The 27,012-nt window shown below is 41.2% G+C and overlaps 1 protein-coding gene across 4 annotated transcripts in view; it reads right to left on the reverse strand.

Annotated features, from left to right (window-relative positions):
- LOC128684186 (WD repeat-containing protein 55 homolog) overlaps positions 1 to 27,012 on the reverse strand; it is a 123,287-nt gene that overhangs the window by 22,973 nt on the left and 73,302 nt on the right. The window lies entirely within an intron of this gene.

Consider the following 27,012-nt stretch of genomic DNA (forward strand, 5'->3'; position numbering starts at 1 on the left):
TGCTCGTTTGCAGAGTCAATTTTCCACATTTAACCCTTTGACTGTTGCAGGTCCCTTTCTGAAACTTGTCATTCTATGTTGCAAACATTTGAAAAAAAAAAAAAAAAAATTCTTACCAAAATGTTAGGATTATTTTAGTGAGTGTTTTAAGCCTAAAAAAAATTTTTGCCATCAGAATTTACCGAGATACAGAGGCACAGAGTTGGCAGAAAATGAGTGGCGTATGGCAACAGCGGCGAATGCCGCCCACCCAGTATTCTTTTATTTACTCCAATTTGAAGGTTTCTTGTATTTTCCAATATTTCTCTTTTCTAAGTAACTTATGTAGCCTGTGAGACCAAAGTAAGGTGCATTGTTCAAATATACACTCATTGTTTACAACACAATAACTGAACAAACATTATCACTATTAGACTGTACAAAACTTGTTTACACAAACAAACAATACAAAACATTGTTTAATACTATTGTTCCATAATATATATACATATGTACAGTCACTGAACACTTTCCTAGAACTGCTGCAACTTGTGGAGCTCTTTGAAACATGGGTACAGTAGGGCCCCACTTATACGGCAGGTTAGGTTCCAGGCTACCGCCGTAAAGCGGAAATTGCTGTAAAGTGGAGCACCCTTTTTTTCCACTTATAAATGAATACAAATACTAAATAACAAGTTTACACCAACATATATTAAGTTAGCAATAGAACTAGGCATCAAAAAACAATAAAAAAGTACAATACACACATAGTGCACTCATTACTTACCTTAAAATATTTGTAGTCTTAATCTAGGGTGAGACAAGTAGTATTTATTGTAAGAAATCAAGTGTGGTATGTATGGTAGTCAGCCGGGCTACCATACCAGGCCACCCCACCTACACAATATTCTATTACATTTAAGCATCCCAGAGCGATAAAATGCATATACAGTTTACTCATTACTTACCTTAAAATATTTGTAGTCTTAATCTAGGGTGAGATGAGTAGTATTTATTGTAAAAATCAAGTGTGGTATGTATGGTAGTCAGCCGGGCTACCATACCAGGCCAACCCACCCACACATACTATTCTATGATATTTAAGCATCCCACAGTGATAAAATGTATATACAGTTCACTCATTACTTACCTTAAAATATTTGTGGTCTTAATGTAGGGTCAGGAATAAGTAAATGAGATAAAACGAATAAATGAGAGAGAGAAAGAATGAGTGCATGAGAGAGGACAAGCACAGAGTTATGTAAACAAACCTGGGGAAGGTAAGTTTTGTAAACAAAGTGTACACGTCTGGTTTGTGTACAAGTTACATTGTGTACAGGTTGTCTCTACATTGATACAGTAGAATAAATAAAGAAGAACACTCCCATTCTCATGTAACATCATTTTGAGAAGAAATGACGCTCTGAGTGAAGACAATGGAAATAAGTCATTCTGTCTTGACTTTTTTATGTTATCCTAGGTTCTTTACACATATGCTGTTATGTATGATAATCTAAGTAACTGTATTTGTGTATACCTGAATAAACTTACTTACATACATACGAAAGGAATAATTTTCTACAGTTACCCCCAGTAACACATTTTCTCTTATGTGAGATTAGAGAAAATGTTATTCATGGCGTCACTTGTACAAGTTATATGGCTACCACATTTCATATTTATGTTTATTTATTCCATTGTAGGGTGTATTTATCATCTTTATATGTTATGTATCATGTTTATTATATAATTTTGAAAAAAATATCATGGATGGATTAATGAAACAACAACATAACTATCTTTAACTACAATATCAGATCTTAAAGCAAGCATTACGATGACCTCCTAGCATTACTAAATTCCTTGCATGCCAATATGTCCATCATTACACTAACTGAAACCTGGCTAAAGCCTGATACTACAGATGTCTATGCCATTCCTGGTTACACAGCCATACACAACTGTAGGCCAGACCAACAAGGGGGTGGCACAGCTATATACTACTCAGACCAACTAGAATGTATCACTAATACTTGCACAAGGGATGAACATGGGGAATATATAATAGCTAAATTCAAATCCAAATACCTACAAAAACCTCTCACAGTGATAAACCGCAGTTCCCGGATAGACCTACAGGTGGTAGGTTGTGTAGCGGGCTAGCTGCGGGATTTTCAAGGATAGCTCCTGGTGAAAGAGGCTGACCAGGTCCCTACTTAACAGAACTCAGTGTGAATGCTTTGAGAAGATACCAGAGCAGCGAACGGACATCCCAGTGCATCGTTTCAGCTTAAATAGTTGAAGTGTTGTGCAGTTTCAGAGGATTTGGTGTTGTCGAGTCAGGACCAGTCAGCGCCTCTCCCCCTCTCCGCTGGGGGGGAGGGGGAGGGCGTGTGTAGTAAACAGTGACCCTCTCATAACGCCTCACACCTGCGCGTCTCCCCGGCCTCACCCACCCAACTACCAGAGCCACCCCATCTGTAGAGGGTACTTCTCCCCTAACCCACGATGTCAGCGATGGCACTGCAGGGAGTGCCGGGCTCACAGGAACTTCCACTACAGGGACAGCATCGTGGAGTTCGACCGCGAGGCAGCTGTCAGGTGTGCCACAGGCAGTGTGTACTCAGTTCCTCAAGCTTCAACATCCGTGCACACGAGGGCCTGGGATCTTCAATCAACTTGGCGTCCACCAGGACGCTGACATGTCCCTAGGGGAGCTCTGCATCGGGCTGCTAATGGAGTCACTGGCTTCTTGGACCTCTTGGGGAGGGTCGATGGTGCTCGTATTAGCAGCAGATCCCAGGGCAAGTTGATGCTGTTTGCAATGGCTGTCTACCGAGGAGAGACAGGCACCTAGCAACATCTGTTGTTGGGGCAATGGATGAATTCCCTGCTATGTTTGTTAACTGCTCATTACTCTGTAATTTGTCTATGATTGTAATCATGTGATAACGTGTTTATCATTCATTACCTTTGAAACTTGTCATGATTTTGACCAGCTCTACCTGGAGCTCATTACCTTTGTAAATTCTCATGATTAATGTGTTTATGATTCATTACCTTTGCAATTATTCATGAGTGTGACCAGCTCTACCTGGAGCTCATTACCTTTGTAACTTGGTCATGATTATGACCAGATCTAGTTCATTACCATTGTAACTTGCTCAGCTATCAAAACTTTGGAGTCCAGTCCCTGGACCAATTATGTACCTCTGTAATCTTTTGACTACCGCCCACAGGATGGGTATGGGGTGCATAATAAACATATTAAACTAAACAGTGATAAACATCTACAGAGTTCAACAATCAAACATTAGCCAATTTAGTCAAAACCTAGGAAGTATGATAACTGATGCACGCATGAACAAAGATCACTTACTACTCTCAGGTGACTTCGATATAAATCTCCTGCAAGACCAGGACCCACACGTTACTGAATTCACAAACACAATGAGTAACTGCATGTTGCTACCAACAGTAACAAAACCTACAAGAGTTACGGAGACTAGTGTTTCCCTACTCGACCACATCTGGACCAACACCATATCCCCTTTAAAATCAGGCATAATTACAGATAATACCACAGACCACTACCCTACTTTCCTCATAACAACTCTTGGTAAAATACCCCAAGACACTACTAAAGTCACCTTCAGACTTCACAATGAGGCAGCCATTAATAACTTCACAACAGCAGTAACAAACATTGACTGGCACACTGAGCTAGAAATCTATACAGATATTGACGAATGTTTTAATAATTTTCTAAAAAAGACCCAATACCTCTATAACAAGCACTGCCCTAAAAAAACTAAACAGATGACAGCTAAGAGACTGAACAGTCCCTGGCTAACACCCAGCATTCTCAAATCCATAAATACAAAACACCGATATGAAAAACAGTACAGAATGGGTCACATAACCAGAGACCAAACAAAACGTTACTCGTCAATCCTAACCAGCCTGATAAGAAGGGCAAAAAAATTGTATTATGAGAACAGATTATCCAACTTACGAGGTGATATAAAAAAGACCTGGAAGACCCTATCAGAAATTCTGGGAACAAACAAGATATCACGAAATAGCGAAATAAAATTAGCAAAATCAGATGAAACCCAACTCCCACCAACAGAAACAGCAAACAGACTCAATGATTTCTTCTCCACTATAGGACAAAACCTTGCCAATAAAATCCCAAGCTCAGATACCCCACCAAATGACTACCTCACTGGCAACTACCCGAACACATTGTTCCTAGCTCCGACTAACCCTTACGAAGTCTCCCTTATTATCAACGCACTATAAAACAAGGCAGGAGATTTAAATACCTTACCACCCTTTATATACAAAAAAGTGTCCCAAGTACTATCACCAATCATTGCAACACTCTTTAACAAATTCATTGAATCCTCCACCTTCCCTACAGTTCTCAAAATAGCAAGGGTCACCCCGATCCATAAAGGAGGAGACCAAACAGAGTTGAATAACTATAGGCCAATATCCAATTTACACCCTCTCTCAAAAATCTTCGAAAAATTAATTCATAAACGAATCTACTCCTACCTCATCTCCCAAAACATTCTCAACCCCTGCCAATTTGGATTCAGGCCTAATAAAAATACTAATGATGCTATTATACACATGCTAGAACATATATACACTGAAATAGAGAAAAAAGAAGTCCCACTGGGGATCTTCATTGACTTACGTAAAGCTTTTGATACAGTTGACCATGACTTGCTCCATGTAAAATTGTCACACTATGGTATTAGAGGGCACTCCCTCAACTACCTCAAGTCATACCTCAGCAACAGAAGCCAATATGTGTACGCAAATGGGGCAAGCTCTTCCGCACAACCAATTACAGTTGGCGTCCCACAGGGAAGTGTCCTTGGCCCTCTTCTCTTTCTCCTATACATAAATGACCTACCAAATGCTTCGCAATTACTCAAACCCACACTTTTTGCAGATGACACTACATAAGTCTTCTCTCACCCGAGCCCAGTCATGCTAGCCAATACTGTAAACACCGAATTACAGAAAATATCTACCTGGATGAGGACTAACAAACTTACACTAAACATTGACAAAACCTACTTCATTCAGTTTGGTAACAGAGCTACAGATGTACCTCTTAACATAACGATAAACGGATCACCTATCACAAAGCTAACAGAGGGAAAATTCTTAGGAATCCACCATGATAATAGACTCAAATTTCATACACATATACAACAAATTTCTAAGAAAATTTCCAAGACTGTAGGCATACTATCGAAGATACGGTACTATGTTCCACAGTCAGCCCTCCTCGCCCTTTATCACTCTCTTATTTACCCCTATCTCACCTATGGAATTTGTGCATGGGGCTCAACAACAATTAACCATCTCAGACCACTAATTACCCAACAAAAGGCTACAGTTAGAATGATAACAAATTCTCACTACAGGCAGCACACTCCACCAATATTCAAAACACTCAACCTACTCACCATACAAAACATCCATACTTATTATTGCACCTATTACATACATAGAACACTTAACTCTGATATTAACCCTCCCCTCAAACATTTCCTTGCCAACCTCAACAGAACACATGACCATAACACAAGGCACAGATCACTCTTTGATGTTCCTCGTGTCCATCTCACGCTATGCAAAAACTCAATGCACATAAAAGGCCCTAAAATCTGGAATTCATTACCTGTAAATATAAAAGAAACACTACCTGTTTATAAATTCAAGTCTCTTCTCAAAGATCACTTACTCACTCAAAACCAAATAAATACTGAATAACTGAACCTTATAAATTGTATATCCTAAATGTTACTCACAATTATATCACACAAATGTTAAGCCTAGGACCCAATCTAACTTTGTTATTTTTTTAAATACACTACCTAACAGAATACTCCATTCGACTGAATGTACAGCAATGCATGCAACCATATGACCTGTCTTTGTAATACTCATTTGTGCTTTATAGTTATCTGTTTACAATAATGTTTTATCACTGATTTCATCATTGCCTAGTTAATCTTAAGTTAATTTTAAGCCAGCCCGTAATGCTATGCATATAAGTGGCTTTGGCATGCTGCTCTTACCTGTATTTTTTTATACCTCTGTATGTATGCTAAAATTACTAAATAAATAAATAAACGTAATATATGACATTTAATGAGATTCGGTGATTATTATTATTATCATTTCTAATATGGCATCACCTGTGCGAGTCGTCTGCTACCACATCTCATATTTATATTTATTTATTCTACTGTGGGGTGTATTTATCATATTTATATGTTATGCATCGTGTTTATTATATAATTCTGAAAAAATATCATAGATGGATTAATGAAAATGTGTATATTAACGTAATATACGACATTTAAATGAGACTCGGTGATTATCATTATCATTACTAATATGACGTCTGGAGACATAAAACACTCTTACTGATTTTAATGTGTACCTGCATGCCAGCACAGTATGTAAGTTTATTTAAGTACAGGCAATGGGCTAGTAACCCCTTCTCCTGTAGACATTTACTAAAAAAAAGAAGAAGAAAAACTTTATAAAACTGGGATGCTTAAATGTGCGTGGATGTAGTGCGGATGACAAGAAACAGATGATTGCTGATGTTATGAATAAAAAGAAGTTGGATGTCCTGGCCCTAAGCGAAACAAAGCTGAAGGGGGTAGGGGAGTTTCGGTGGGGGGAAATAAATGGGATTAAATCTGGAGTATCTGAGAGAGTTAGAGCAAAGGAAGGGGTAGCAGTAATGTTGAATGATCAGTTATGGAAGGAGAAAAGAGAATATGAATGTGTAAATTCAAGAATTATGTGGATTAAAGTAAAGGTTGGATGCGAGAAGTGGGTCATAATAAGCGTGCATGCACCTGGAGAAGAGAGGAATGCAGAGGAGAGAGAGAGATTTTGGGAGATGTTAAGTGAATGTACAGGAGCCTTTGAACCAAGTGAGAGAGTAATTGTGGTAGGGGATCTGAATGCTAAAGTAGGAGAAACTTTTAGAGAGGGTGTGGTAGGTAAGTTTGGGGTGCCAGGTGTAAATGATAATGGGAGCCCTTTGATTGAACTTTGTATGGAAAGGGGTTTAGTTATAGGTAATACATATTTTAAGAAAAAGAGGATAAATAAGTATACAAGATATGATGTAGGGCGAAATGACAGTAGTTTGTTGGATTATGTATTGGTAGATAAAAGACTGTTGAGTAGACTTCAGGATGTACATGTTTATAGAGGGGCCACAGATATATCAGATCACTTTCTAGTTGTAGCTACACTGAGAGTAAAAGGTAGATGGGATACAAGGAGAATAGAAGCATCAGGGAAGAGAGGGGTGAAGGTTTATAAACTAAAAGAGGAGGCAGTTAGGGTAAGATATAAACAGCTATTGGAGGATAGATGGGCTAATGAGAGCATAGGCAATGGGGTCGAAGAGGTATGGGGTAGGTTTAAAAATGTAGTGTTAGTGTGTTCAGCAGAAGTTTGTGGTTACAGGAAAGTGGGTGCGGGAGGGAAGAGGAGCGATTGGTGGAATGATGATGTGAAGAGAGTAGTAAGGGAGAAAAAGTTAGCATATGAGAAGTTTTTACAAAGTAGAAGTGATGAAAGGAGGGAAGAGTATATGGAGAAAAAGAGAGAGGTTAAGAGAGTGGTGAAGCAATGTAAAAAGAGAGCAAATGAGAGAGTGGGTGAGATGTTATCAACAAATTTTGTAGAAAATAAGAAAAAGTTTTGGAGTGAGATTAACAAGTTAAGAAAGCCTAGAGAACAAATGGATTTGTCAGTTAAAAATAGGAGAGGAGAGTTATTAAATGGAGAGTTAGAGGTATTGGGAAGATGGAGGGAATATTTTGAGGAATTGTTAAATGTTGATGAAGATAGGGAAGCTGTGATTTCGTGTATAGGGCAAGGAGGAACAACATCTTGTAGGAGTGAGGAAGAGCCAGTTGTGAGTGTGGGGGAAGTTCGTGAGGCAGTAGGTAAAATGAAAGGGGGTAAGGCAGCCGGGATTGATGGGATAAAGATAGAAATATTAAAAGCAGGTGGGGATATAGTTTTGGAGTGGTTGGTGCAATTATTTAATAAATGTATGGAAGAGGGTAAGGTACCTAGGGATTGGCAGAGAGCATGCATAGTTCCTTTGTATAAAGGCAAAGGGGATAAAAGAGAGTGCAAAAATTATAGGGGGATAAGTCTGTTGAGTATACCTGGCAAAGTGTATGGTAGAGTTATTATTGAAAGAATTAAGAGTAAGACGGAGAATAGGATAGCAGATGAACAAGGAGGCTTTAGGAAAGGTAGGGGGTGTGTGGACAAGGTGTTTACAGTGAAACATATAAGTGAACAGTATTTAGATAAGGCTAAAGAGGTCTTTGTGGCATTTATGGATTTGGAAAAGGTGTATGACAGGGTGGATAGGGGGGTAATGTGGCAGATGTTGCAGGTGTATGGTGTAGGAGGTAGGTTACTGAAAGCAGTGAAGAGTTTTTACGAGGATAGTGAGGCTCAAGTTAGAGTATGTAGGAAAGAGGGAAATTATTTCCCAGTAAAAGTAGGCCTTAGACAAGGATGTGTGATGTCACCGTGGTTGTTTAATATATTTATAGATGGGGTTGCAAGAGAAGTAAATGCGAGGGTCTTGGCAAGAGGGGTGGAGTTAAAAGATAAAGAATCACACATAAAGTGGGAGTTGTCACAGTTGCTCTTTGCTGATGACACTGTGCTCTTGGGAGATTCTGAAGAGAAGTTGCAGAGATTGGTGGATGAATTTGGTAGGGTGTGCAAAAGAAGAAAATTGAAAGTGAATACAGGAAAGAGTAAGGTTATGAGGATAACAAAAAGATTAGGTGATGAAAGATTGGATATCAGATTGGAGGGAGAGAGTATGGAGGAGGTGAATGTATTCAGATATTTGGGAGTGGACGTGTCAGCGGATGGGTCTATGAAAGATGAGGTGAATCATAGAATTGATGAGGGGAAAAGGGTGAGTGGTGCACTTAGGAGTCTGTGGAGACAAAGAACTTTGGCCTTGGAGGCAAAGAGGGGAATGTATGAGAGTATAGTTTTACCAACGCTCTTATATGGGTGTGAAGCATGGGTGATGAATGTTGCAGCGAGGAGAAGGCTGGAGGCAGTGGAGATGTCATGTCTGAGAGCAATGTGTGGTGTGAATATAATGCAGAGAATTCGTAGTTTGGAAGTTAGGAGGAGGTGCGGGATTACCAAAACTGTTGTCCAGAGGGCTGAGGAAGGGTTGTTGAGGTGGTTCGGACATGTGGAGAGAATGGAGCGAAACAGAATAACTTCAAGAGTGTATCAGTCTGTAGTGGAAGGAAGGCGGGGTAGGGGTCGGCCTAGGAAAGGTTGGAGGGAGGGGGTAAAGGAGGTTTTGTGTGCGAGGGGCTTGGACTTCCAGCAGGCATGCGTGAGCGTGTTTGATAGGAGTGAATGGAGACAAATGGTTTTTAACCCTTTCAGGGTCCGTCCCGTAGATCTACGGCTTTTCGGTGAGTGTCCAAACCGTAGATCTATGCCAAAATTCTAGCGCCGTCAAATTTAGCGCGAAAGCGCTCATAGGCCTACATGTGAGAGAATGGGTCTGCGCTGTGGGTGTGCGCCATAAACAAAAAATCTAGGCGCCTGCATAGCATTGTGGGAACGCCGGCTCAGTCACCCTTGTTCACCATGCCTCGTCGCAAGTCAGCTCTCACTCCCCGGAAAATTGGGACTCTCCTCTTCCTGTCTGATAGTTCTGACACTGATGGAAGTGGAAATGAAGACGAATTCTACGGCTTTGATAAGTTAGTGACCGAAAATAATGACCAGGATATCGATAATAGTGCAGAAAACCCCGACGATCCTCGACCTTCTACCTCTGGTGTGGGCACTCGTGACTCACGGTCGGGTGTTCCTAAACCTAAGAGAAAACTAATATTTTCCCGTGGCCAGGCCTCTGACTTCAGTAATGACGATGATTCTGACGTGGATTGTGATTTTATTGCGCTCGACGATCATTCGAGTAGTGATAGTGAGGAAACATATTCACCAGTGAAGCGTCGGTATGTTCGCCGCCGCATGCACTTGGGTAGTGCTGTGCCCAGGGGATGGAGTACATCCCGGAGTACATCCCGTGGCCCTACACCCGTTTTAGGTAGTGATAGTGAAGATGATGTGGCTACACTTGGCATGGATGGGCCACAGGCATCAGTGGATGGTGTTAGTGGTGCTGGTGGTGGTAGTGGCACCGCCATGCGTGACTCACTGTGCCACACGGGGACCCACGCTGCTGACTCGTCAGTTCAAGGACAAAGCGGAGCATCACCCACCAGCTCGCCACAACCACCCATACAACCAGCCTATGATGTCCAGTATCCACCAGCAAACCGTATCTGGGATTGGCAGCAAAATCCAAATTTTGTTCCCAGCCCTCACCACTTTGATGACTCTCAAAGTGGAATTCTACCTACCTGTCCCCTTGGAACCACGACCAATGAACTGGAATTCTTTGAATTATTCTTTGACAAGCCATTGATGGAAATTATTGTCAGGGAAAGTAATAAGTATTTTCAGTACACCATGGCAAATACGATCTTATCACCACAGTCAAGACTACACAGGTGGAAAGAGACGACTGTTGCAGAAATGTATTTGCTTTTTGCAACAATAATGCTTATGCCTCATGTCTATAAGCATAATATAAAAGCATACTGGTCCACAGATCGGCTAATTTGTACCCCATCCTTCAGTGAAATAATACCAGTGAACAGGTTTATCTTACTGTTACGTATGTTGCACTTCTCTGACAAAACCAGGCCTGACAGAAGTGACAGGTTATACAAGGTTAGAAATGTTTTCATGTATCTCAAACAAAAGTTCAGCATATACTTTTATCCATTCAAGAATCTTGTAATTGACGAGTCTTTGATTTTGTTCAAAGGTAGACTGTCATTCAAGCAGTATATACCGAGCAAGAGGAACCGCTTTGGTATAAAATTGTTTGTACTCTGTGATTGTGACAGTGGCCTGGTGTTGGATATTGTTGTATACACGGGTAGTAAAACATTGAAAGATACCAAGATGTTATTGGGTATCTCAGGTGACGTAGTGAGAAACATGATGGCACCTTATCTTGGTAAGGGCCATACATTATATACCGATAACTGGTACACAAGCCCATTACTCAGTGATTTCATGCGAGTGAACAAGACAGATGTGTGTGGCACAGTGCGTTCTAATCGTAAACATATGCCCAGGCTCAACGCAGGTGTTCGTGGTGATGACGTGCAGGTGTTTACTGCCAATGACATCATGGCATTACGGTGGCATGACAAACGAGATGTCACATTGTTGACAACCATTCACCGTAATGAAATGCAAGTCAGTGGCAAAGTTGATCGAGTGACTAATGAACGTATTCGAAAACCAGTGTCAGTGATTGATTATACACAAAACATGCGCTTGGTTGACAAGTGTGACATGCAGATTGGTTTTGTTGACTGTGTTCGTAAGAGTTACAAGTGGTACATGAAACTTTTCTTCCATCTCATGGACATTTCAATGCTGAATGCATATAATATGTACCAAATAAAGACTGGTAACAGACCACCGTATGGTGAATTTTGTTTGTCTGTTGTCAGACAACTCATAATGAAGTACCAGGTAACAACACCTGCAATACAACATGGTCCTCGAATTCATCACAATATACCCAAGCGTTTGAGGAGAGAAGGTGATCATTTCATAATACAGCTTCCTTCAACTCAAAAGAAATTTGCTCAGAAGAGATGCATTGTCTGTGCACAAACAAAATGACGGCAACAAAGACGCAAAGACACTCGGTTTATGTGTGAGGAATGTAAGGTGCCTCTGTGCATGGTGCCTTGTTTCAAGGAGTTCCACAAGCTCCAGCAGTTCTAAAACCATGTCCAGTGATTGTAAATATGTAAATATATGATAGAACATTAGTATTATACAATATTTGTGCATGTTTATTGTAATAAACAACAGTGGTAAACAATAATATGATAATAACTTTAGTGCGGTTATTGTGTTCAATACAGTGAGTATATATATATCAATTATATACAGTATTGGTCTCTCAGGCCCCAAATGTTAGTAGGAATAGAAAAAAATTGGAAAAGAAAAGAAAAAACAACTAAAACAACAAAATAATATAATACGCGTATGTGGAATTCGTCGATGTTGCCGCCACCACATCATTTTCTATAAACTTCTTGGCACTGTATCTCGGTAAGTAATGATCAGATTCTAATTTTTTTTGTTTTATTACCTTCACAAAAATATGCTCTTTAATTCTGTAAGAAAAAATAATTTTTTTTTTTTTCAAAATTTCTTGGACACTGGTGCGTGACTTCAGATTTTGGCCTTGGACCCTGAAAGGGTTAATACTTGACGTGCTGTTGGAGTGTGAGCAAAGTAACATTTATAAAGGGGTTCAGGGAAACCGGCAGGCCGGACTTGAGTCCTGGAGATGGGAAGTACAGTGCCTGCACTCTGAAGGAGGGGTGTTAATGTTGCAGTTTAAAAACTGTAGTGTAAAGCACCCTTCTGGTAAGACAGTGATGGAGTGAATGATGGTGAAAGTTTTTCTTTTTCGGGCCACCCTGCCTTGGTGGGAATCGGCCAGTGTGATAAAAAAAAAAAAAAAAGGTATACATAAGTATAATTATCAGAGTATATATAAAATATGAAATAACTTTTAAAAACACTTAAAATTTTGGAGTTTCCAGACATAATGGAGAGACTTAGTACTTACAGATTTCACAGAGAATGTAAACAAACCGGGTGGGGCGCGGTGACCGTATTAGAAAGTCAGGTGGAGGGAGCCGTATAGCGAGTTTTGGTCATAATTTGAAATGAGCATATTAGCGGAATGCCGTATAGCGGGGCCCTACTGTATATGCAGAGTGGTACTTGACACTCCTCACACATAAAACGAGTGTCTCTGCATGATTATGGGCATTTTGTGGTATGTCCAAATACAAACCACCTCTTCTGAGCACTTTTCTTGAAAGCTGTAGGAGGCAGTTGTATGGGGTAGTGATCACCAGCCATCAAACGAGATGGCGTGTTGGTAATTTCGTGGGCGCTGGTCTATTGCAGGTGTTGCTCTTGGTACTTGGCAATTATTTGTCTGATGACTGACAAACAAAATTCACCATATTTTGGTTTGTTGTTGGTCCTCAACTTGTATATGTTATAAGCATTTAGCATGGAAATATCAAGAAGATGGAAAAAAAGTTTCATATACCACTTATAACTCTTGCATACACAATCAGCAAACCCAATCTGCATGTCACATTTGTCCACTAATGCATAGTGAGGTTGTAGTCCATGACAGCTGCAGGTTTTAGAATGGGTTCATTGGTCTCTCTATTGTGTCTGCCAGTGTGTGCCATTTCATTTCAGTGAACTGATGTCAACAATGTTACATCACGTTTGTCATCCCACCGAAATGCCACGATGTCACTGGCAGCAAAGGCCTGCACCTCACCTCTGCGAGTGCCAGTGTCGAACCTTGGCATATGTTTACGATTACCACGCACTGTGCCACACACGTCTGTCAGGTTCACTCGCAAGAAATCACTGAGTATGGGGCTTGTGTACCAGTTATCAGTATATAATATATACCCCTTACCAAGATATGGTTCCACCATTGTTCGAACCACATCACCAGAGATACCCAATAACTTCCTGGTATCTCTCAATGTATTACTGCCAGTGTATACAATGATATGCAAAACGAGACCACTTTTGCAATTATTTTTTTTTTTTTATTATCACACCGGCCGATTCCCACCAAGGCAGGGTGGCCCGAAAAAGAAAAACTTTCACCATCATTCACTCCATCACTGTCTTGCCAGAAGGGTGCTTTACACTACAGTTTTTAAACTGCAACATTAACACCCCTCCTTCAGAGTGCAGGCACTGTACTTCCCATCTCCAGGACTCAAGTCCGGCCTGCCGGTTTCCCTGAATCCCTTCATAAATGTTACTTTGCTCACACTCCAACAGCACGTCAAGTATTAAAAACCATTTGTCTCCATTCACTCCTATCAAACACGCTCACGCATGCCTGCTGGAAGTCCAAGCCCCTCACACACAAAACCTCCTTTACCCCCTCCCTCCAACCCTTCCTAGGCCGACCCCTACCCCGCCTTCCTTCCACTACAGACTGATACACTCTTGAAGTCATTCTGTTTCGCTCCATTCTCTCTACATGTCCGAACCACCTCAACAACCCTTCCTCAGCCCTCTGGACAACAGTTTTGGTAATCCCGCACCTCCTCCTAACTTCCAAACTACGAATTCTCTGCATTATATTCACACCACACATTGCCCTCAGACATGACATCTCCACTGCCTCCAGCCTTCTCCTCGCTGCAACATTCATCACCCACGCTTCACACCCATATAAGAGCGTTGGTAAAACTATACTCTCATACATTCCCCTCTTTGCCTCCAAGGACAAAGTTCTTTGTCTCCACAGACTCCTAAGTGCACCACTCACTCTTTTTCCCTCATCAATTCTATGATTCACCTCATCTTTCATAGACCCATCCGCTGACACGTCCACTCCCAAATATCTGAATACGTTCACCTCCTCCATACTCTCTCCCTCCAATCTGATATTCAATCTTTCATCACCTAATCTTTTTGTTATCCTCATAACCTTACTCTTTCCTGTATTCACCTTTAATTTTCTTCTTTTGCACACCCTACCAAATTCATCCACCAATCTCTGCAACTTCTCTTCAGAATCTCCCAAGAGCACAGTGTCATCAGCAAAGAGCAGCTGTGACAACTCCCACTTTGTGTGTGATTCTTTATCTTTTAACTCCACGCCTCTTGCCAAGACCCTCGCATTTACTTCTCTTACAACCCCATCTATAAATATATTAAACAACCACGGTGACATCACACATCCTTGTCTAAGGCCTACTTTTACTGGGAAAAAAAATTCCCTCTTTCCTACATACTCTAACTTGAACCTCACTATCCTTGTAAAAACTCTTCACTGCTTTCAGTAACCTACCTCCTACACCATACACTTGCAACATCTGCCACATTGCCCCCCTATCCACCCTGTCATATGCCTTTTCCAAATCCATAAATGCCACAAAGACCTCTTTAGCCTTATCTAAATACTGTTCACTTATATGTTTCACTGTAAACACCTGGTCCACACACCCCCTACCTTTCCTAAAGCCTCCTTGTTCATCTGCTATCCTATTCTCCGTCTTACTCTTAATTCTTTCAATAATAACTCTACCATACACTTTACCAGGTACACTCAACAGACTTATCCCCCTATAATTTTTGCACTCTCTTTTATCCCCTTTGCCTTTATACAAAGGAACTATGCATGCTCTCTGCCAATCCCTAGGTACCTTACCCTCTTCCATACATTTGCATTTTGCAATTACACAGTACAAATAACGTTATACCAACGTGTTTCCTCTTGCTTGGTATATATTGCTTGAATGAGAGTCTTCCTTTGAATAAAATCAAGGACTCGTCAATAACAAGCTTCCTGAAGGGATAAAAATACATGCAACACTTTTGCTTTAGGTACATAATCACATTTCTGATCTTATATAACCTGTCGCTTCTGTCAGGCCTTGTTTTGTCTGAAAAGTGTAACATATGTAACAATATCAAAAAATTATTCACACCTATAATGTCACTAAAACCTGGGGTTGAAATCAGGCATTCTGTTGCCCAGTATGTGGTGACACTGTGCTTATACACATGTGGCATAAGCATTATTGTGGCAAAAAACCAGGTACATCTCTGCCACAGTTGTGTCCTTCCACTGGTGTAGCCGTGATCTTGGCGAGAGAATTGTATTTGCCATGGTGTACTCATAGTATGTGTTGGTTTCCCTGACAATAATGTCCATCAGGGGTTCATCGAAGAATAACTGAAAGCATTCCAGTTCAGTAGCATTGTTCCCAAGTGTACACGATGGCTGTATTGTGTTTCATCAAAGTCATGGGGACTGGGAACAAACTCATCACCTTCCTGCCAATCCCAGATGCAGTCTGCTGGTGGGTTCTGGATATTGAAACATGGTTGTGGTTGTGCAGGTTGTGGGAGTGTGGGGTTGGTTGTAGTTGTGCAGAGTCAGCAGCGTCGGTAGTAGCGTGGCCCACTGCTGGTGCCACATGACTCATGCCACCATCACTATCACCACCACCACCTGCTGCCTCACTCACATCATTCATACTCATCGTAAGAATATCGTCATCTTCACTATCAGGTCGTGGTGTAGGGCCACGGGATGTGCTCCGAGATTTACTCCTTCCCTTTGGAACAGCATATGACACACTACCAGACCGCATGCTACGTCGTATATACTGCCGCTTCACTGGGGAATATTCGCCCTCACTGTCGCAACTAGAACTGCTTTCAGTAGCTTTGAAATCACTATCACTATCACTTTCACTGCTCACATCTGAGTCTTGTACACGGGCAAATAGTTTCCTCTTTCGTCCTGGTACAGGTGAACATGAACGAGCCGGCCCAGCACCAGAGGTGGAAGGTTGTGGGTCATCTGGGTTTTCATCACTAATTACGTTATCCTGGGCACTGTTTTCGGTCACACCTGCATGAAAACCATGGAATTCACTTTCACTGACACTTTCATCGCTGTTAGAGCTATCACTTGGGAGCAAGAGACCTCCAATCTGTCGAGGAGTGAGGTACTTCTTACTGCGAGGCATGGTGAAAATGGACTACCAAGATGACATTCCCACAATGCACCAATGAATCCCCGATTTTTTTCACAGGGTGCACACCCACCACTCAGACCCATTCTCTCTCATGTAGGCCTACCAGCCTTCTCCCACTTGATTTGAAGCCGCTAGAATTTACACGTATAAATACATCAGAAACAGTGGCGTGTAAGACGTATATATGCGACCGAAACAGTCAAAGGGTTAAATTAACTGAAATGGAATTGATTCGTTCCAGTGGAATCCCAGGAACCACAAAATACTTCAATAATTTCCCTAATATCAACTCTATGCCTTATTTATCTATCACAATTCATCATATGACATAATAAACAATATAAATAGCAAAGAAACTTGATATATACTCAAGAATGAATAAAATATGTCATTATATATGTGGCGGTGTCAACGGTCGAAGAGAGTTTATCTGGAGACAGGACAAAAATACTCCTTGAATATTTCGTTATCATCAATTCTATGGCTTATTTATCTATCAAAATTCATTTAATATGACATAATAAACAATATAAATAACATACAAACCTGATATATACTCTAGAATGAATAAAATATGTCATTATGTGACAAGTGGAGGCGGCCATAACCTCTCCAGCATTGTTGTGGTAAACAGTGCCATCTAGTGATAGCCTTTTGAAGCCATCTATTATTGTACTTATTATTATATAGTACATTATTATTATACATATTATACAGGTCTGCCATCACAAATCCGGCAATCAGTTATTCAGCACTAATTTTGGCTAGCATAATCTCAAATTTCCAGGGTCGCCACACCAACCTGCTGCTACTGTTTGATGGTGCTACTTGCTGCATAAGTCATTCTAATTTCTTTTTCTCCATTTGTTATAACCTGCTTACTTTTAGCCCTAGGCATGGTTCCAATGAATAAAAGAAATGCTTCTCATTATGTAAAGCACCTACACAGGACATTGTCCATTCAAGATAAGGTGGCTTTGAAGCCACTGTCGGTTGCCATGAGCTCAGTCTTGTGATGCAGGAAAATATGCTTTATTATTATGCTAATATCAACACTACAGCTTATTGCCTATCACAATTGATCTAATGTGACATAATAAACAATATAAATAGCATAAAACATGTTAAATATTCCAGAATGAATAATATTTGGCATAATACTGAGCAGTTCGACGGAGGTATGAAGAGGATATGGTATACAAATACCATTCTCCTATCCCTATCCCTATCCTATCCTATCCCTCTTAGCTGGAGACTTCAATATCAACCTTGGCCTACTAGATGATCAGCCTGTAACTGATTTCATCAACAATATGAACACACTTCTCATACCAACAATAACTAGACCAACCAGGCTCACTGAGACATGTGCAACCATAATAGACCACATATGGACCAATATACTAGCCCCCCTTAAATCAGGGATAATCACAGACAGCACTACTGACCACTACCCAACCTTCCTCTTAACAAACATTAGTAAGCCACCACTCGAATACAACAAAGTTTCATTTAGACTCCATGACGAGGCCTCAATAAGGAATTTCACAGCAGACCCAGAGACTGTTGACTGGCCTACAGAATTCTCCAATGCCAATGGTACTGACGATTGGACAGACATTTTTCTTAACAAAATACTTAGACTATACAACAAACATTGTCCTATAAAAACGAAACAGATCACGAATAAGCGGCTTGGTTGCCCCTGGCTACCCAGCAGCATTCTGAAATCCATTGATAAGAAACACCAATATGAAAAGCAATAAAGACAGAGCTTAATACACAAAGATATTCTTAAATAATATTCAACAGTTATCACCAAATTAATAAAGAAAGCCAAACAACTGTACTACTCCAGCAGATTCACTGACACAAAAGGAGATATAAAAAAGATCTGGAAAACACTTTCCCAGATTCTGGGGGCCCACAAACTGAAAAAAAAAAACAAGAATACTGTTCTAACTAAACCTCATGAAACACCACTGCATCCCATTGATACAGCTAACAAGATAAACGACTTCTTCTCAAACATAGGATCTAATCTCGCCAGTAAAATCCCACGAATCAATGCCTGTGCCGGGGACTTCCTAGATGGGAATTTCCCAAATTCCTTCTATCTTGTACCAACTGAGCCCACGGAAGTCACCATGATCATAAAGTCACTTAAAAATAACTCAGGGAATCTGTCTCACGTCCCACCATTATTGTACAAGCGAGCGGCCGATGTCCTTTCGCATGCTATTACATTACTTTTTAACAAGTCACTAGAAACTAGCACTTTCCCGACACTACTCAAGACAGCAAGGGTTACACCAATACATAAAGGTGGTGACCCTACAGATGTAAACAACTATAGGCGAATATCAAACTTACCATTGCTATCCAAAATCTTCGAGAAACTCGTGCACAGGAGACTATATTCATTTGTAACGTCACAAAACATACTCAACCTCTGCCAATTTGAATTCAGGAAAAATAAAAGCACTAATGATGCAATTATAAAAATACTAGACCTGCTTTACACAGCACTGGAAAATAAGGAATATCCGCTAGGAATTTTTATTGACCTAAGAAAAGCGTTTGACACAGTAGACCACGGCATCCTACTCCACAAACTTGACCACTATGGTATAAGAGGCCATGCGCTTGCATATTTTAAATCCTACCTTTCTAATAGGTATGTCACCATTAAAGACACAGCCTCATCAATACGGCCACTTGATACTGGAGTTCCGCAGGGAAGTGTCCTTGGACCCCTGCTCTTCCTCATTTACATCAATGATCTTCCAAACATATCCCAACACCTGAAACCCGTTCTCTTTGCTGACGACACGACTTATGTCATCTCCCACCCTAATCTTGCCACCCTCAACACCATTGTTAATGAGGAGCTGCTCAAAATATTGACTTGGATGACAGCCAATAAACTTACACTTAACACTGGCAAAACCTACTATACAGTGGACCCCCGGTTAACAATATTTTTTCACTCCAGAAGTATGTTCAGGTGCCAGTACTGACTGAATTTGTTCCCATAAGAAATATTGTGAAGTAGATTAGTCCATTTCAGACCCCCAAACATACACGTACAAACGCACTTACATAAATACACTTACATAATTGGTCGCATTCGGAGGTAATCGTTATGCAGGGGTCCACTGTATTATGTTTGGTAGCAGAGCAGGTGTTGTGCAACTTAACATAAAGATCGACAACACTCTAATTGCCAGACATAATGAGGGCAAATTCCTTGGCCTATACCTCGACAACAACCTAAATTTCAGCACCCATATCCAACACATAACAAAAAAAGTATCCAAAACGGTGGGGATCCTCTCCAAGATACGATACCACGTACCACAAACTGCCCTTCTCACACTATACCATTCACTTATATATCCATACCTCACCTATGCTATCTGTGCTTGGAGTTCAACTGCAGCAACACACCTAAAGCCAATAATAACCCAACAAAAAGCCGCAGTAAGAATAATCACTAAATCCCATCCCTGGCAACACACCCCCCCACTCTTCATAGATCTAAACTTACTCCCTGTTCAGAACATCCACACTTACTACTATGCAATCTATATCTACAGGACCTTAAATTCCAATATTAACCTTGACCTAAAACGCTTTCTTGATAGTTGTGACAGGATCCACAGGCATAACACCAGACACAAACATCTCTACGACATTCCCTGTGTCCGACTAAACCTTTACAAAAATTCAATGTATTTCAAAGGACCTAAAATCTGGAACACCCTACCTGAAAACTCTAGAACTGCAGACACATTCATCATTTTCAAAACTACAGTTAGAAAACATCTTATCTCCCTGATCCACCCCCAACAACTAACTACATAACCACCTGGTGGTTCACAATTACACTCACTCACCCACTGACTATAAACCCAGAAATACTTATCTTAATCTTAAAATAATAAATCCTAACTAGTCATAAGTTTGCCTATGATACTCCAATATAGACACTTTGTATTGTGCCAAAACAAAAGCATTCACATTGCTAAACTCACAAATTATGATGTAGTCACTTAGCCTTAATACCATAATCTGTAAGAATTTAATGTTAAGAATTAATCTAAGTCTGCTCGAAATGCCTAGCCATGCTAGGTGTCCTAGTGGCCCCCTCTGTAATTAGTATTTTATAACATGTAAACCACACAATACCCAAAACCTGTAAACCCCACATTGTAACCCTTATAGAGAATAAACTTGAATTGAATTGAATTGAATTTATACGCATAAATTCTAGCGACTTCAAATCAAGCAAGAGAAAGCTGGTAGACCTACATGAGAGAGAATGGGTCTGAGTGGTGGGTGTGCACCCTGTGGAAAAAAATCGGGGACTCAGTGGTGCATTGTGGGAGCACAATCTTCGTAGTCCATTTTCACCATGCCTTGAGGTAAGAAGTACCTCACTCCTCGGTGGATTGGAGGTCTTTTTTTCCCAAGTGATAGCTCTAACAGTGATGGAAGTGCCAGTGAAAGTGAACCTCATGGTTTTGGAGTGAGTGTGACTGAGAGCAGGGCCCAGGATAACGTAATTAGTGATGAAAATCCAGACGACCCACAAGCATCCACATCTGGTGCTGGGCCTTCTCATTCAAGTTCATCTGTACAAGGACGAAAGAGGAAACTATTTGCCCATGTACAAGACTCAGATGTGAGCAGTGAAAGTGATAGTGATTTCAAAGTTATTGAAAGCAGTTCTAGTTGCGACAGGGAGGGTGAATATTCTCCAGTTAAGCGGCAGTATATACGATATAACATACGTTCTGGTAGTGTGTCATATGTTGTTCCAAGGGGAAGGAGTAAATCTCGGAGTACATCCCATGGCCCTACACCACGAACTGATAGTGAAGATGATGATATTGTTACAATGGGTATGAATGATGTGAGTGAGGCAGCAGATGGTGGTGGTGATAGTGGTGGCATGAGTCATGTGGCACCAGCAGCGGGCCACGCTATTACCGACGCTGCTAACTCAGCACAACTACAACCAGCCTCAACCAACCCCACATTCCCACAACATCCACAACCACAACCACCTTTCAATAAACCATACCCCCGGCTGGGATTGAACCCGCGGTCATAGAGTCTCAAAACTCCAGCCCGTCGCGTTAGCCACTAGACCAGCTAGCCACTATAAGATTCATCCAACTAGGTATATTTCTACACCATAGGAAGGTTAGCACAGGCACCTCTGTGACCACAAATGCAAGTTTTTTACAGACGAATCTCCAGCTAGCGTGGCCGTGACGAACTCTAGCTCAACAAATGCAAGTTTTTACAGACGAATCTCCAGCTAGCGTGGCCTTGACGAGCTAGAGTTCGTCACGGCCACGCTAGCTGGAGATTCGTCTGTAAAAACTTGCATTTGTGGTCACAGAGGTGCCTGTGCTAACCTTCCTATGGTGTAGAAATATACCTAGTTGGATGAATCTTATAGTGGCTAGCTGGTCTAGTGGCTAACGCGACGGGCTGGAGTTTTGAGACTCTATGACCGCGGGTTCAATCCCGGCCGGGGGTATGGTTTATTTGCAATCGTGTCATTACGATTTCTTAAGTCAAGTCACCTTTCAATATCCAGAACCCACCAGCAGACTGCATCTGGGATTGGCAGGAGGTGACAATTTTGTTCCCAATCCACACGACTTTGATGAAACACAAAGTGGAATAGTGCCATCATGTACACTTGGGAACAATGCTACTGAACTGGAATGCTTTCAGTTATTCTTCGATGAACCCCTGATGGACATTATTGTCAGGGAAAGCAATACATGCTTTGAGTACACTATGGCAAACACAATTCTTTCACCAAGATCACGCCTACACCAGTGGAAGGACACAACTGTGGCAGAGATGTATCTGTTCTTTGCCACAATAATGCTTATGACACATGTGTATAAGCACAGTGTCAACGCATACTGGCCGACAGACAGCCTGATTTCAACCCCAGCTTTCGGTGACATTATACCAGTGAATAGATTTGTGCTGCTGTTACGTATGCAACACTTTTCAGACAAAACAAGGCCTGACAGAAGCGACAGGTTATTTAAGATCAGAAATGTGTTTATGTGCCTGAAACAAAAGTGCTGTATGTATTTTTATCCCTTCAGGAAGCTTGTTATTGATGAGTTTTTGATTTTGTTCAAAGGCGGACTCTCATTCAAGCAGTATATACCAAGCAAGAGGAAATGCTTTGGTATAAAGTTATTTGTACTGTGTGACTGCAAAAGTGGTCTGGTTTTGGATATAATTGTGTACACTGGCAGTAAAACATTACAAGATACACCTACCATCCGACTTACAACCCGCTCGACTTATGCCCACTCGACTTACGACCGTGTTTTTTATGCCAAATTTCTGGGAAATAAACAACTATTTGTGTTGTACACAGTGTTTATCCTAAACCTTACAGTATAAAATACAGTACTAACAACAAAAAGTAAAGTAAAACATGAAATACCAAAATAAAACAATAAAATAAAGTCATTACAAAAATGTTTTATTGATATTCAGTAGTAAAGTTCGACTTATGACCGGTTTCTCGGAACCGAACTCGGTCGTAAGTCGGATGGTAGGTGTACCAGGAAGTTACTGGGTATCTCTGGTGATGTGGTTAGAACAATGATGGAACCATATCTTGGTAAGGGGCATATTTTATATACTACTGACAACTGATACATAAGCCCTTTACTCAGTGATTTCTTGCAAGTGAACACGACAGATGTGTGTGGCGCAGTGCGTGGAAATCGTAAACATGTGCCCAGGTTCGACGCTGGCACTTGTAGAGGTGATGTTCAGGTGTTTGCTGCCAATGACATCATGTCATTTCGGTGGCATGACAAATGTGATGTCACACTGTTGACATCAGTTCACCAATACGAAATGGTAGACAGTGGCAAGCAGAATAGAGAGACCAATGAACCCATTGTAAAACCTGCAGCTGTGATGCATTACAACCTCAATATGCGGTTAGTGGACAAACGTGACATGCAGATTGGGTTTGCTGACTGTGTTCGCAAGAGTTATAAGTGGTACATAAAACTCTTTTTCCATCTTCTTGACATTTCCATGCTGAATGCTTATAATATGTGTAAGTTGAAGACCAAGACCAAACCCAAATATGGTGAATTTTGTTTATCAGTTATCAGACAAATAAGATTCAAGTCCCAAGGAACAACACTTGCAATAGACCAGCGCCCATGAAATTATCAACACATGCCCTCTCATCTGAGGCCTGGTGATCACTACCCCATACCACTGCCTGCTACTGCTTTTAAGAAAAATGCTCAGAAGAGGTGTTATGTCTGTGCACATACCACAAAATGCCCACAAAATGCAGAGATGCTCGTTTTATGTGTGAGGAGTGTAAAACACCATTGTGCATACACCCATATTTCAAAGAATTCCACAAGCTGCAGCAGTTCTAGAAAAAGTGTCCAGTGATTGTACATATGTATATATATTATAGAACAGTCTTAATAAACAATTTTTTATATTGTTTATGTAAACAAGTTTTGTAAACAATATGATGATACTAGTGTTTTTGCTATAACTGTGTTACATTCAACTAATGTATATATGAACACTGCACTATACTTTGGTCTCACAGGCCACATAAGTTATGTGAAAAAATAAAATAGTCAAAAAAAAAAAAAACAAGAAACCTTCGAATACAAGTAAACCAAAATTTACCGGGTGAGCGGCAGTCGCCGCTGTTGCCATATGCAGCTCATTTTCTGTCAATTTTATGCCTCCATATCTCAGTAAGTACTGATGGCAAAAAAAAAATTTTTTGGACTAAAACAATCGGAAAAAATCTTAACATTTTCGTAAGAAAAAATAATTTTTTTTTTAAATATTTTTCGACATCAGGAGACACTTCAGGATTAGCGGTTTCGACAGTCAAGGGGTTAAGACAGGTATGACCACACCTGACCACTGACCTCAGCGTACATGTACATGTGCATGTTTATTTATACACACTCATCCGAGTTTTCTTTGATTTTATCTTAATAGTTCTTGTTCTTATTAATTTTCCTTTTATATCCATGGGGAAGTGGAATAAGAATCTTTCCTCCGTAAGCCATGCGTGTTGTAAAAGTCAGCTAAAATGCCGGGAACAATGGGCTAGTAACCCCTTTTCCTGTAATGATTACTAAAAAGAAGAACAAGAAAATTGTCAAAGTGAGATGTCTGAATGTGAGTGGATGTTGTGTGAATGATAAGAAAGAGATGATTGTGGATGTTATGAATGAGAAGAAGCTGGATGTCCTGGTTTTCAGTGAAGCAAAGCTGAAGGGGGTGGGAGAGTTTCAGTGGAGAGAAGTAAATGGGATTAGGTCAGGGGTTTCAAATAGAGTTAGAGCTAAAGAAGGAGTAGCAATAATGTTGAAAGATAAGCTATGGCAGGAAAAGAGGGAGTATAAATGTATTAATTCAAGGATTATGTGGAGTAAAATAAAGGTTGGAAGTGAAAAGTGGGTTATAGTAAGTGTATATGCACCTAGAGAAGAGAGAAGAAGAGAGAAGAAGAAGAAGAAAGAGAGAGAGAGAGAGAGAGAGAGAGAGAGAGAGAGAGAGAGAGAGAGAGAGAGAGAGAGAGAGAGAGAGAGAGAGAGAGAGAGAGAGAGAGAGTTGAGAGAGAGAGAGAGAGAGAGAGAGAGAGAGAGAGAGAGAGAGAGAGAGAGAGAGAGGAGAGAGAGAGAGAGAGAGAGAGAGAGAGAGAGAGAGAGAGAGAGAGAGAGAGAGAGAGAGAGAGAGAGAGAGAGAGAGAGAGAGAGAGAGAGAGAGAGAGAGAGAGAGAGAGAGAGAGAGAGAGAGAGAGAGAGAGAGATTATCATTAGATAATCTACAAGCTATTGTAGAAGGCCAGTGCAAGCCTGCATCAAGTGACGTAAGCTGCTCAGCTGATGGCGACACTATTGACAAAGACTGGAAGTCCCACACTGAGCTTAACTCAGGGTAAAGCGACTGGTGGAATTCTGTCATCGCTAAGGTCCCACAGTCTGACAGAGTTCAAAACACTACCTTTGGGATTTCTAACACAATTCCTCTGACCACCACAGAGGAACAAATCCTCTTCCCAAGCAAGCGTGGGAAGCCTTGGATCTGTTAATTCTCCTACACCTGACATCTCTGCTTCAGCCACTGCCAGTCTACTTGACAGTGCACATACCATCTCTGATCCTACACCTGTCAGCACACCTGCCGATACTATTCTAGAATCTGGTAGTAGTGTTTCGACAGCAAGTTCTGAGCCAGGAGCTTCTCCACCAGAGAACGGTGCAGTTAGTGATCACTGCACCTGATCACCTACTGCGCCGAAGTACGAACAGCAGGGACACATCTGTCAGAACTGGTAGAGGGCGGGGTAGAGGACGTGGAGGAGGACGTGGAGGAGGAAGACATTTACAGCCGTCTCACCCTCCACTAACACAGTTCCAGCGGCAGAATCTGAGGACAAATCTGCGAAACACAGGAGGTGCAACAAACCCTAGTCCACCCTCCCAGGCACCTAGGCTGTGCTCTCGCTGTCACCGGAAGGGGCACTCTGCCAACAACTGCCTGCGAGATACCAGGTGTAACTACTGCTACAAGAAAGGACATACGGAGGACCAGTGTCGGAAGAAAAAGGAACTTGACAGACAGGGCCACCTGTTTAGAGACCTGTTCTCAGAACAAACCAGCAGGATCTCTGAATTGGTGAACACTCTCACACGTCACGCACTTAGCTACTCCTATCCCAGCCCAGCAGGTGGGATTGGGCTTATACACGACCACAGACCTACATCCCTGCAGCTGCCTCAGTACCCTACCCTCTCTCAAGGGCAGGCACCTTACATTCCCTACACACCCACCACCTCAAGCTGACCACTTCATCATGAGGAGCCAGTCTATCAGCATCCTGTCGGGCCAACATTAGAGGTTTCATTACTAATGTTGGAGAGCTCACACATAGCTTTGTGAACACTCGACGTCCCGACATGATAGCTGTTGTTGAAACATTTTTGGATGACAGGACTCCAGAAAATTTTGCAAGAATTGCTGGCTACACCTCATGGATGAGAAGAGACAGGCAAGGGCAAGGAGGTGGTGTTTGCTGTGTGCTTCTCTAAAAGTGTTCATGCCCAGCACATAGATGTTGCCACCCCTACACATCTTGAAATGATGTTCTTCAAGCTCTGTATAAACACTAGTACCTCTGTACTAGCATGTG

The sequence above is a fragment of the Cherax quadricarinatus genome, chromosome 4 (genome assembly GCF_038502225.1).
Source record: "Cherax quadricarinatus isolate ZL_2023a chromosome 4, ASM3850222v1, whole genome shotgun sequence".
In the NCBI taxonomy this organism is placed as follows: domain Eukaryota; kingdom Metazoa; phylum Arthropoda; class Malacostraca; order Decapoda; family Parastacidae; genus Cherax; species Cherax quadricarinatus.